Source organism: Cydia splendana, chromosome Z (genome assembly GCF_910591565.1).
Source record: "Cydia splendana chromosome Z, ilCydSple1.2, whole genome shotgun sequence".
Classification (NCBI taxonomy): Eukaryota; Metazoa; Arthropoda; class Insecta; order Lepidoptera; family Tortricidae; genus Cydia; species Cydia splendana.
This window is the reverse complement of record NC_085987.1, coordinates 48,946,098-48,958,550: the sequence shown is the minus strand read 5'-3', so window position 1 is coordinate 48,958,550 and position 12,453 is coordinate 48,946,098.

The window sequence follows — 12,453 nt, the reverse complement described above, 5'->3', positions numbered from 1 at the left end:
GCCGGAGTCCATTGTTTATGAATCGGAAGCGAAGTTTTTTTTATTGAGTCCGATGTCAATGGTGTTTTGAAGTGGTCGAGTGGACGTCGCGTCGTGCGACTTTGACGAGATTTTAATTTAAATTTCATTTCATTTCATTTCATTTCATAAATAGGGAGTTTTCAGGAAAACATAAACTAATTTTAATTTTTAACAAGCAGAAACGTTTGCGAACGATGCTATTAAGCTTCTTAGAATAAATTTAAAAGTGGAAAAATTACTGTCTTGGGTGAGACTTGAACTCACGGCCTCTGGATTGAGATTCAGATTAAGATGGTGGAGTATCAATCCAGAGGCCGTGAGTTCAAGTCTCACCGAAGACAGTAATTTTTCCCCTTTAAATTTATTCTAAGCTTAAACATGAACTAATTAAGTAGTTACTTCTATGCCGAAAAGACTGCCGCTTTTGTCTTGCCGACCCGTACCACGAGTCACTGACAGTGCCAACACTGACATATAGGTGCGCTAACGTCTACGTCATTTGTTTTCTATACATCTCGCTCGCACTAATACGCGAGTACTAGCAAGATGCATAGGAAGTAAGTAACGTTCTCGACAGGGTTTACGTCAGTGTCACACGGGTGGTAGCCGCGTAGGATAAGGAATGCAATCAAAATCGTTCAGGTAGACCCTGCATGTTCGCTTGCTCTTGAAAAGGCGTGTATTAAGGAAAATAATAACAATTAAATTTAATCACTAGGCAATTTCTTTCCTTTAGGTATAAAATATACCAAACACCATTAAACAATAACTTTAAAATTATAGTTTAACTTTGACTAGGTAACTACTCTAGGAAGACCGCTCCCTGCCGTTCCCGTGCGAAGGTGCCCATGATACTTTACTTATACTCACTTATATATATACATATATAAAATAGTTTTTATTGAATGTTTTTTACTCTAGATTCCTAATTTATCCGATTTCTTCCTAAGCATCATTAGAGTCCCTATCGGGTGACCGGCCGCGTGCACGCAGCTCTAATGACGGGGGCGCGTGCGCGCCGCGTGCGGAGGTCGCGCAAAACGGATTTAATTACGTTACGCATTCATTTGTGGAGGGCTTTGTCGAGGCCCTCTCTGTTAAAGATAAAGGGCTTAAAACATGATGAACCTCTCGTGTGTTTTGCTAAAAAATCTTTATTATATTATCTTTAATTTGAAACCGCCCTGGAGAGAAAAATGGTCGGGTATATACTCGTAAGTCAAATATAAATAATATAAATCTAGACAATATAAGAAACGTTTTTGTCACTGCTGTTGGTTACTTGAATGACCCGTTTTAATTAGTTTAAATTTTTTGACATATATTTAAATCTCATGGCAGCTCTTTTGTTATCAATTATCATTAGATATACATATGTATAATAAGTACATTTTTATTTAAGAATGGCCTCATACAGTCCCATCTTTTAAAGGTTTGAAGGTCGTATGGGTCTGGAAGTTACCGCAGGCGACAGTTCGTTCCACAGTTCAGCCGTGAGAGGCTGGAAGTTTCTGGAGAAACGCACAGTCGAGGACTGCCAGCCTTCGAAGTGGTGACGATGGTAATGTTGTCGCGCAAGTAGAGTGGATGCTGCGGCAGGGATTCATCCGAATAATTTTTGGGAACACTCCCTGTTATAGGTACATGCGATACAAAATGCACAGCGTGGTGGTTACATAGGTACATCATGCAGACGCAGCGTTGTCAGCTAGGTAGGTAGGTACGTGGGTACATCATGCAGACGCAGCGTTGTCAGCTAGGTAGGTAGGTACGTGGGTACATCATGCAGACGCAGCGTTGTCAGCTAGGTAGGTAGGTACGTGGGTACATCATGCAGACGCAGCGTTGTCAGCTAGGTAGGTAGGTACGTGGGTACATCATGCAGACGCAGCGTTGTCAGCTAGGTAGGTAGGTACGTGGGTACATCATGCAGACGCAGCGTTGTCAGCTAGGTAGGTAGGTACGTGGGTACATCATGCAGACGCAGCGTTGTCAGCTAGGTACGTAGGTACGTGGGTACATCATGCAGACGCAGCGTTGTCAGCTAGGTAGGTAGGTACGTGGGTACATCATGCAGACGCAGCGTTGTCAGCTAGGTAGGTAGGTACGTGGGTACATCATGCAGACGCAGCGTTGTCAGCTAGGTAGGTAGGTACGTGGGTACATCATGCAGACGCAGCGTTGTCAGCTAGGTAGGTAGGTACGTGGGTACATCATGCAGACGCAGCGTTGTCAGCTAGGTAGGTAGGTACGTGGGTACATCATGCAGACGCAGCGTTGTCAGCTAGGTAGGTAGGTACGTGGGTACATCATGCAGACGCAGCGTTGTCAGCTAGGTAGGTAGGTACGTGGTAGCCTGGAGCATTCCAACGATACGTAACCGACATTTGCACTCATGTTTTTAGTTAGTTTACAAAGTCTGGTATAGTACCCAGTCTTTTAGCTTGTTTTTGTATCGTGTATTATTTAGTAAAATTAAAGTACTTAAAGCTTCTTAGAAATATTATAACCTAGTTTTACTATAAATATCTGGGAGACCGAGCTTTGCTCGAAAACATATAAAAACACATAAATGTGCGTTTTCCCAGAGATAATTAAGACCTACCTACATTGATTTTTCGGCCCCGAAAACCCCCATGTAGCACATCGAAATCGGTAGAGCCGTTTCCGAGTTCCCCAATATATATATATATGTATATATATATACATATAAAAATACATAGGTAGATATACAAGAATTGCTCATTTAAATATATAAGATATTATGTTAGTTAGCAAATAAATTCGGCATTAAAGCAAACGTTACGTAAGCGACTGCTAATACATAGTTTGAGCTACAATTAGGCATGCTTAATAACGGATTTTGTTAAATAAGACTAGATAAAAAAACCGGGCAAGTGCGAGTCGGACTCGCGCACGAAGGGTTCCGTACCATAATGCAAAAAAAAACGAAAAAAAGCAAAATAAAAACGGTCACCCATCCAAGTACTGACCACTCCCGACGTTGCTTAACTTTGGTCAAAAATCACGTTTGCTGTATGGGAGCCCCACTTAAATCTTTATTTTATTCTGTTTTTAGTATTTGTTGTTATAGCGGCAACAGAAATACATCATCTGTGAAAATTTCAACTGTCTAGCTATCACGGTTCGTGAGATACAGCCTGGTGACAGACGGACGGACGGACGGACAGCGAAGTCTTAGTAATAGGGTCCCGTTTTACCCTTTGGGTACGGAACCCTAAAAACTTACAGTTTTCAAGGAAATCATGGAATGCTCCTTTATATAATCGTTGTAATAGTTGTACAGTTTCGCATATAATAAATAAGCATGTTCTTATGTATATAAAGTATCTCTTAAAAACCAAATCGGATAAATCCAAACATTGACTTATCAATTATCAATAGAAACCAGTCTGTTAACCCTCACACCTCTAGATGTCGTGTACGAGGAGTTTCAATCGAACGCCCGATATCGGACTCCGCGTCATACATCAACTTCGGTCACTATACATTAACTCGGCCTGTCTATTGACGACAAGTCACCCCCACTAGATAATGCATATGATACCTGAAAGGCCTACCGCAGACAATGCCTACATATATGGAAATATCAAGAATCGTTATCTACCCGCCCTATCATTTGAATATGCTAGAGCGATAGAGAAGCAGATAATTTTCGATTTATCCATGTTGCCGGTAGGCCCTCTGTAGTTGCGTCTCGTAACTACCTACAGTGAAATTATTCTAACATCACATATTTGACAGTTGTGAATTCACCCTTATAGATATGATGCTAAGATCTACCATTTAACTGATAGCCTTAAAGTCATATATATAAGGGTAAATTTGTAACTGTCAAATATGTGATGTTAGAATAATTTCACTGTAACACACTAAGGAGCTCTTATGTACAGTCGCCATCTGATATATCGGAGCGGCCAAGGTGCTCACAAATATCGGAACACGCCTCTATTGTCAGGACGTTAGAGCGCGTGTTCAGATATTGTGAACACCTTGGCCGCTCCTATATATCTGATGGCGACTGTACTACTTAATTTATTACGAGGAGGTACAAATTCATCATACCATCCGACAATGTCCGACATGTCATTCTCTCCCTTAGTTACTATTATCTGACAGGTCTAACTAAACAAGGAAGTCTTGCAAAGGGTTACCGGTATCAAGAATCATCATCGTCAGTAAGATACATATTAAACATAAACATGATTTATTATAAGCACGTATTGTATGGTTACATTCATATAAAATCAATACTTAACAAATAGTGATAGTTTACAATGTGCCTGAACTTTCCTGTGTTTCAGGCGAGAAATACGGCAAACATTGTTCATTAAAATATTTTTTTACTAACCAAAAACCACAGCATAATTTAGCAACTTAATACTATAATACATTTATCGAATAATTATCCTAATATTTATCGTATTGTAAATCCAGTCATTTTACTTATTATCCGAAAGATGACTGCAACTGAAGAATGTACATATCCCAAACACCATTTCTGATTTCAACAACTTGACAATTTAATATCTAACACTGAAAATGGCTGGTTCATGTCTGGGTCGGTAAGTAACGAGGTACCAAGCGTCAGAGGGCCTACCGCGAACACCGAAGTTTCCAAATTTCGGGCATCTTTTTCTTTTACCCCAATTAAGGCCAATTAGAGCGCTACAGATAGTTCCTCGCTACCTTTGGTGTTACACTCGCCTGTAATTATAATATGTTGTTGACAAATAAAATGAGTTCAGTATGTAAACATATTTACAACTATTCCTTCTCTGTCTCCTCTCCCCTCCCCTCCTCCTCCTGGCCTCTGAGTATTTACTAATTAATTAAAAAGTATAAGATAAGTATGTAATTATGTGGTGATCAACGGAAAACCTTGTTTGGGATTGCCCTAGTTTTTGTCTTACACAAGAATAAATTACGTTTCCCTTACATCACTTGAGCTTACATGCCTCATATACGGCCTCTACTGATGGTAGTCTATGAGTGACAGTCGCCGTCAGATCTGACCTCTATGTCGCAGGGATAGGGTACATTATTGTAGTTTTTTTGGTTTCTCCGTTGTGATAAGTGGAGCCATGAGAAAAGCGGGAACTACGAGAAGTTATTATTGTATTATGGCCTTCGTTAGTTATAATTTTATTGTTATATAAAAGACGGTACAGTTAGCATCAAAAGTACCGTATCAGGGTATGAGTCAAAAGGGTACCATTCTCTGATAGCTTATTAACAAATAGACATATGCCTCTTTGTATACAACGATTAACTGTTGCAAATAGGTACCTACTTTTGAACTCGAACTGTTGAGATAGGTACCTATATCTCTCTTTGGAGAAGTACCTAAGTATTCAAGGATATAAACAGATAGGTACCTTCTGTTTCATATGCTAATTGATGATGACTGTACCAAAGATTCGAGTCTTTGGAGTCTAATTTTATTAGAGACACAAAAAAAAACATTTATTTCAGGCTTTTAGCCCATAATACACTGATACAAATTACACATATTAGGTATTTACAAGTTATACACTTAAACAGTGAGTGAGTGAGTGAGGTGTATGAGTTTCAATAGTGACAAGTATTTATTCAGAATAATGTTAGTCATTCTGAATAAACTTTTATTATAGGACTTGAATCTCTTTGAGTCGGGGATGAGCGTAGATGAGAGGACGCGTGCTGTCGCGGGTATCAACTAAGGTAATATGTAGTATTGGCTGTAATCCAGCGGAGCGGAGAAGAGTTGTGCTATTGGTTAATCACCGCACGCGGCGCACGTCTGCTTTCATCTCCGCCAGTGGAAAGGCAACCTAATGTGAGGTTTAGACTAGCAATTACTTGCATGCAATTTTCATTACATTGCGGTATCTGATTAAACTTTTAAATGCAGTTTACCTTAGTACCTAGTCGGCAGTGTAGCGAAAATTGCATGCAAGCTCTTGCTAGTAGGTAATGGGTATACGCCCCGCTTAAGTTCCTATGTTCAGTTAACTTCATCTGGGCGAACATGTTAAGAGGAAAGGGGACGGTGGCTTCTCCACACAAAACGTAGTCCCCATTTCCCTCTTTGGATATTGACATTATGGAAAATAGTTTTACATAATTTGATGAATATTAACCATAGCCAATATGACTCTACGTGTGACTTATTTAGATTTTTTGATTATTGTAAAAATTAGGAGCGAAATAACATTTTCATACAATTCTGTGGTTGATATACAACAAACTGTCAAAATATTTGCAATAATGTTTGTATGAAAGGGCGATTTCGCGCGGGTCCTGCCCTGCCTCCCGCTCGCCGCATGGCCACCTCCCGCCTCCCGCTCGCCGCGTGGCCACCCCCTGCCTCCCGCTCGCCGCGTGGCCACCCCGGTGACACCTTTAGTTTTTTCAATACTAACCGACAGTTTGTCGCGGCTATCGCGCGGGCCATCGGGCAACCCTTTTTTGCCGCCGAATATAAGTGATGATGACAGTCGGCCCGTTCACACGACCGATAGCGATAGCGGATAGGCCGTTATGTTCGATTCACTTCACTGCTTAAACAATACAAAAAAGACATATTTGAAACAAGCTTATGTCGAACTGTATTTGGACGTAGTTTAGCGAAAAGGATCCACACTGAAAAAAATAAATTAGCAGAACTCGTTGGGTAATTAAAAAAGTTACTGAACATAATTAAAGTAACAAATTCCTACAACCCATTCGGTAACAGGTACCACCTAATTAACACATAAATAGTTTGCAAGTCCCATTTTTAGGGTTCCGTACCCAAAGGGTAAAACGGGACCCTATTACTAAGACTTCGCTGTCCGTCCGTCCGTCCGTCCATCTGTCACCACAGGCTGTATCTCATGAACCGTGATAGCTAGACAGTTGAAATTTTCACAGATAATGTATTTCTGTTGCCACTATAACAACAAATACTAAAAACAGAATAAAATAAAGATTTAAATGGGGCTCCCATACAACAAACGTGATTTTTGACCAAAGTTAAGTAACGTCCGGAGTGGTCAGTACTTGGATGGGTGACCGTTCTTTTTTGCTTTTTTTTTTTGCATTATGGTACGGAACCCTTCGTGCGCGAGTCCGACTCGCACTTGCCCGGTTTTTTTTATGTATGTAGTACTTATCAAAAATGTTGCTACTGTTATGCACACATTTCTTTCAGTACATCCTCCAAAATTTGACATTTATATCTAAGTGACTTTTCAGCAAACTCGGCAGCGAAAATTTCACTTTATTTAAGAGTATTATCAATATAGCGCTTTACAGGGCACAATAAGAAAAAAATACCACCTGGAATTGATACCTACATAAGATTTTTTAGTTTATATAGTAGTGAAAAAAAATCCTTTTTAGGGTTCCGTACCCAAAGGGTAAAAACGGGACCCTATTACTAAGACTCCGCTGTCCGTCCGTCCGTCCGTCCGTCTGTCACCACAGGCTGTATCTCATGAACCGTGATAGCTAGGCAGTTGAAATTTTCACAGATAATGTATTTCTGTTGCCACTATAACAACAAATACTAAAAAGTACGGAACCCTCGGTTGGCGAGTCCGTCTCGCAATTGTCCGGCTTTTATATTACTTACTAACTTATTTATTTTGTCGTTGCTCTGTGTCGAGGTGAGAGCTTCTGTGGCTTGTGAATGAAAGCAGTTTCAGGGATGTAATGAATCTTTATTTTTTTTTTTTTTTTTTTTTTTTAACATAGAAATCTGAGTCGGCCGGAAAAATCCGGCCCTATTTCTCATTACCCTAAAGGCAAAAGTTTTTATAGCTAGTACAACCTAATACTAACTATTTATACAATACAATATTTACAATAACCTAACACTAAGCTAATACCTAACTTTTAGCTTTCAAATTATATTAACAATTCCCATGAGCTATATTTTACAAGACCATATTTACATACATTTATTTAATTATTTACAACATAAGAATCTTTATTTAGAAAATCGTCTTCCTTTTATACAAGTTTGCAGGCATGAGACGAACATAGTAGACACATAAGAAAGAAAGAGATAGAATGTTACTGCGCTGGAAAAGGGTAGTTTAAATTATCGCTATTTAGGTTTACCTTACGCTAAAAATAACAAACAGTTACATGAGAGAGACAGAGACAAAATATTGGTATAACTATAAAACAAGTGCGTCAAGCAAATCTTGTCAGTAGCAATGTAAAGCAAACTAAAGTAGGGCAACACTCAAAGAGCAGTATTGCGCTAAGAAAAGCAGCAATGTACGTCGAACCAAAACGAATATGATTTTTTTTCCGCTGAGCGCGCCCTACGTACGTCAATTCAAATTGTCACTTGCGGCTTATTGAAAATTTCAGAAATTGTTATTTTATATGGACGGACAATTTAAAAGCCATGTTAGTCAAAATGATTAACAAATTTGAAGATATCAAATTACAATTAGAAGCGGACTATGCCATTAAACCATTCTGAGAGAACTCTAAATCACCAAACGACTCTCAACAATCTGCCAGGAGAGGGCTCTTAGATTCTTTGGGCACATAATGCGGTCGCCACACCACAGCCTCGAACGTGACATCATACTGGGGCAAGTTGAAGGCAAGCGCGCTAGAGGAAGAGCCCCTGCAAGATGGTCGGATTCCATAAAACAAGCATGTGGTTCCATGCAGAGGGCAGCCCACATAGCCCTTGTTCGCGATAAATGGAGGGACATAGTTATTGGTCACGATCCTCAATCACAAAGAAGAGATGCCATTAAACTAGAATGTATGAATAAAATCATTGCTTCCGCAGGTAGATGTCCTACTGGATTTTAATATTTTATTAGATTTCTCAGTTGGAATTCAATTTTAATCATAGCAAAATGGAAATTGTGGAATATTTGATACTTACAATATAATATGCCACTTGTTAATGTAAATTAGTGTACTTTTCTGGATCAATATCACATACCTACCTGTGTAATATTTTGATTGGTATATATTGTACAATATACATAATAAAAATAAAACAAATGATATTTGGGTGCTTATTTAATTTAAATGTAAGAGAAGATAAGGGTCACTTTTAACTTACCCACACTTTAATTCAGGGCATTCATTGAAAAAATATGAAGTTACCAAGGTTACCTGGTCACTTCAACCAAGCATCATAATACTCTGTAGTCATCTATTGCATCTTAAGCATAAAACAGATTTGTTACAAAATGTGTAATTTAAGTTTCCAAACATAAGGAGTTAACTCCTTTTATCTTCCCTATATAACTTTAATTAACTTACAATAAACATTTCTTGGGTAAACTCAATATTTTTAGTTTAGTTTAACAATAATTTGTCTAATTTAACCCTTGGTACCTATTTTATTTCATGGTCTAAGAAATACTATTCTTCTATTCAATTTATAATTTGTAGGGTTCTGTGGCAGGCATAAAATAGCATCTTTATGTAGTTTGGCCCAGGACTGACTGTCTAAAGACAGAGGGAATCATACTCTTTGTCTTATGCTAAAGCTATGAGTATAATTTTCTTGGATCTGACTATTATTATTATTATTGTGGTGTTGTGGGCCTTTGAGTGTCGCATCGACCAGCATTGATCTATTGTGACGGCCCTTTAAAGTTCATTACTAATGCCCGTTGCATCCAGAAAGTTCCAGATTCTTTGGGCCGTAATGTTCTGTACCTCATAGGGTTGCACTACGTGTCGCCCTAGGTAGGTACTTCTTTTTGACATTAGTGGTCCACAAGAGCAGAGAATGTGCATTGCAGTCTCCTCTGACTCCTGACAGAACCTGCATGTCGCATCTTGTTTCTTCCCAATTTGAAACATATGTTTATTCAACTTACAGTGTCCAGTCAGTATTCTGGTCACCGCGCAGGTTTTGTGCCTTTTGAGTCCTAAAAGCTCCTTAGCAGTTCTGCTGTTGAACCCTTTGATTAGAGCTTTCGAGTGTTCTTGTCCTTTAACGAACTTCCACCACTCGGTTGCCCTCCGTTTTTCTAACTTGCTGAGCAGAGAATATGCATCCCGTTTTGTGATTCCACAGAACGGTTCTGGGCCGACCAGGGGTGTGTCTGCGCCCTTTCTAGCAAGTTCGTCCGCTTCTTCGTTTCCGTTAATGTCGGAGTGCCCTGGTACCCATCTAAGTGTGACCTTGTTGGAGTTAGCCAGTGCATTTAGGTTTGTTTTACAGTTCTGGACTAGTTTTGAGTTTGACTCAAGGGATTCTAGTGCCAGCAGAGCAGCCTGGCTGTCTGAGTTGATGTAGATATGCTGGTGTCTTAGGTTTCTATCCAGGTTGATCTCCGCGCATTTGTTGATGGCGAAGACTTCTGCCTGGAAGATTGAGGCCTGTGTGCCCATGCTGACGCTAGCTCTGAGCTTAGGTCTCTCACCATAGATCCCACATCCTACATCATTGCCTTTTTTGGAACCATCTGTATACCAAACGTGGCTTCCCTCTTCGACGTACATTTGGTTGTTGGTCCATTTGTCTCTAGGAGGTATTTCTACTGTGTACAGTTTGGTGAGATGACATTCGGTGTGCGTGTCATCAGTGGGCATGCTAAGGGTTCTATTTGCAAAGACCCAGGCCTTTAGATTGGCTAATGCCTGAGAGCGCCATTTTGGCCTGTTTAGCGTGCATATTCTGTAGACGCACTGCTTGGCCTCCTTTTGCACCTGCAGGTGGAGTGGTATGATGTCTAGCAGTGCATCTAGGGCCGCTCCCGGTGTCGAGGAGAAGGCGCCTGTTGCTGTTAAACAAGCCGTGCGTTGCAGGCTGTTTAGAGTGTCTATTGCTGTCTTTTGGTTGGTTTTGTTACACCAGACTGCGGAGGCGTAGGTGACAATTGGCCTCACTACCGCTGTGTATAACCACATAGCAATTTTGGGTCTTAAGCCCCATCTTGCTCCTGCCATTCGACAGCATGACCACATGGCCATTTTCGCTTTTTGCATAATGTTTCTCAGGTGAGGGTTCCAAGTTAACTTTTGGTCAAAAGTGACCCCTAGATACTTGACCTCTTCCGAGAACGGTATTATTTGTCCATTAAGTCTTGGTTTTATTAGTTTATCGAGCTTCCGTTTCCTTGTGAATGGTACTATTACAGTCTTGCTCGGATTAATGGACAAGTCATTTTCTCTACACCATTTGAATATTGTGTTTAGAGCTCCTTGCATTAGGTTGGATATGGTGCTGAGGCAAGGGCCTTTGACGATAACTACAAGGTCGTCGGCATATCCTTGTGTGTCAAAGTCTTGGCCTGACATGATTGCAAGAAGTTGGTCCACTGCTAGGGTCCATAATAGTGGGGATAGAACGCCTCCTTGTGGGCACCCTCTAGTGGTATAAAATGCATGCTCTATATTATTCATGGTCAAAGTGGCTACTCTGTTCGAGAGCATGCTATGTACCCATCTGGTGGTGATTTCGTCTACCCCCTTTGATGTCATACCATTGAGTATGGTCTCTGTGGGCGTGTTGTCGAAAGCACCTTCAACATCAAGGAACGCACATAGAGCGGTTTGCTTTTCCTCTAGGGTTTTTTGCACCTTGTCAACCAGGTCGAGTAGGGCAGTCTCCGTAGATTTTCCCTTTTGGTAAGCATGTTGGTTTACGCTTAGTGGTCTCTCCACCAGGTATTTCGCTCTAATGTGCTGATCAATGATTCTTTCCATCGTTTTGAGTAAGAACGATGTTAGACTAATGGGTCTGAAGGATTTAGGCTGTGAATAGTCCTTTTTCCCTGCTTTTGGTATAAATCGTACCTTGACCCTAGTCCATTGATCTGGTATAATTCCCCACGCAAAACTTGCTCGGAATATTCTGACCAGATGCGGGAGGAGGAGGTCCTGTCCTTGCTGTAAAAGCGCTGGAAACACTCCGTCTTCTCCCGCCGATTTAAATGGTTTAAATTTTCCCAAAGCCCATTTAATTTTGTTTGGTCTAAAGATGTTAGTTGCCAAATTCCAGTCTATATTGCGTGCCCTGTGGATTTGATTATTCCTTTGGGTGCATAACTGTGTGTTACTGGTTGTGTACGAACCGGGGAAGTGGGTGCCTCTGAGCAGGTCTAGAGTTTCCTCTTCTGTGTTCGTAAAAGTGCCATCTGGTCTTTTAAGAAGACCGAGGTAGTTGGTTGGTGTCTTGGAGAGTATTTTGTGAATTCGTGCTCCTTTGTGAGTTTGGGCAATCTCTTCACAAAACCTTCTCCAGGACTTCCTTTTTGCCTTCCTGATTTGTTTATTATATTCAGTCAGCGCTCTACCATACCTTTCCCACTCATTCGGTGTGGTAGAGTGATTGAATATGCGACGTGTGGACCTGCGGAGGTTTTCTAGCCTTTTGTTCCACCACGTCGTTGAGTTAGTAGTTTTTGACTCCTTCAAAGGACAATTTTGTTCGTAGGCCTTAAGTATGCC